A 2164-nucleotide genomic window follows, 5' to 3' on the forward strand; every position below is an offset into this window, starting at 1 on the left:
TTTTGTTTCTCTCCACCCATTTGTCTTACTGTACTAGCTAGGATCCCTAGTACAATGTTGTAACAATTTGGATTTATATGGCAAGTATTGATTCCTCTTACTTTCCCAGTCGATTGTTTTTCTCTGCTCCATTGACATTGGATTTGGCCACAGGATTTGTCATGACCAATGGAATATTAGTAGACATGTGAGTGAAAGACTGAAATGTTTGAGCAATTGGGCTTGTTCTTGTGCGTCTGCCATCACCATGAAAAAGAGAAGGGTCTCCACTGGCCCCAGAAGAATCGTCACATGGAGCTGACCAAAACAGGTCATAAATCTATGGCCCTGATTTCAGGGCAGCTGAATCCAGCTAAGATGATCAGACCTGACTAGCTAGCCACAGATGTGTGGAGTAAATGCTTTCTGTGTGCAAAAAGAAAAAAAATTATATATATATATGCACACACACACACATATATATAAATATATATATATATAAATTCTTAATTTGATCCCAATGTTTCATTATGATGTATACTGATACATTTTGTAAAATTAGCCTTTAAGATACATTTTCTATATTTCCTGTTGTTTGCAACATGAATGGAAGTTGAAATAAAATATTTTTTAAAATATTTTTTTGTCAATAAACCTTTATTTTATTTATATGCAGTGCTGAGAATCAACCCAATGCTTTGGACATGCTAGACAAGTGCTCTAACAATGAGCTACAACCCCAGCCCACATGGAAGTTGAATTTTTAACCAAGTCCTTTTGCTGCGTCCAAGATCATTATGATTTTCAAATGTTAATGTGGCAAATAGCATTAGTTTATCATGATATTAAATGAACAGAACCACAACTGATCACATATTTAATTCATAGTATGTATGTACACACACACATACCACCTATATATACACACATGCTAAGTCAACATAATAAATTTGGTATGTTTCTGGATTCAGTATGCTAACATTTTATTTAAATCATTGCATCTTAAGTCACAATGGCATAAAATTTTTCCTTCCCATACTGTCCTTTCTGGTCATCAGATTATGACAACTTTGGGTTAGGGATGTGGTTCTGTAGCATAAAACTTGCCTACTATGCATCAGTCCTTGGCTTTGATCCCCAGCACATCAAATTATAAAAAATAAAAATTATGAGTTTTCTGAATTGCAGAATGTACAATATTATTTGGAGTTTATAAAAAATGACACCATTTTAAATGTGTTATTTAACTCAATGATGCAAGCAAAGTTTTCAGTGGAAAGGTTTTCAATTCAGTTTAATGGCTCTAGAACCTTTCCTTTCCCTTTTTTAAATTGTATATTTTGATGTCATATTTTAAAAGAAATTTATTTCATCTAACTTTCAAAATTTGACAAAAGTTTTTCTTAATAATTTTCCAATATTTGTAGGCTGTCATGATGTAATCTTATTCATTCTTCACATAATTATTTGCTTTCTCTTTTTTGTCTCACTGAAGTATATTCATATCCGCCTTTTTCAAGCAACATTTTATTTTTGATCTCATGACACATTTGTTTTCTATTCTCTGCAATTAAGCTCTACCTTTAATAGTTTCTTCTCTAATTTCTTTACATTTGTTTTGTTCTTCTCAACCAAACTTCTTAAGATGCTGTCTTTAGCTTTCAGTCTGTTTTCTAACATATGCATTTTTTGTTATAATTAGTAAGTTCTGCTTCAGCCTTATTCAGCCAGTTCTCAATACAGTATTTTTGTTTATTTCAAAATTACACACACACACATACACACACACACGAATGCTACCCAGCTGTAAAAAACAGAATAAGGACGCTATGTATTAATATGAAAGTAGCTCAAAGATACACAGCATAAAGTTAAGGAAAAAATAGTACAGTACAGTATGAATTGTCCCTCCCTTTTGTAAAGGGTGGGGTAGAAGTAGTGGCGTGTTTTAGAGTGAAGCAAATATACAGCATCATAATCTCCTTTTCTCATTAAATTAATAACATCTTACGTAGTAATTTGTGTGTGAGTTAAAAAGTCACAAAAATAAAAATTTCTGTATATTCTAATTCACCTATGGCAACATGATAGATGATTAAACAAGATAACATTGTTTTATGAATATAAATAACTGAAATAAAGGTAGGACAAGAAGACAGCAAGTGCATCAATGGAAAGGCTTACA

This window comes from Marmota flaviventris, chromosome 7 (genome assembly GCF_047511675.1).
Source record: "Marmota flaviventris isolate mMarFla1 chromosome 7, mMarFla1.hap1, whole genome shotgun sequence".
NCBI classification, from domain to species: Eukaryota; Metazoa; Chordata; class Mammalia; order Rodentia; family Sciuridae; genus Marmota; species Marmota flaviventris.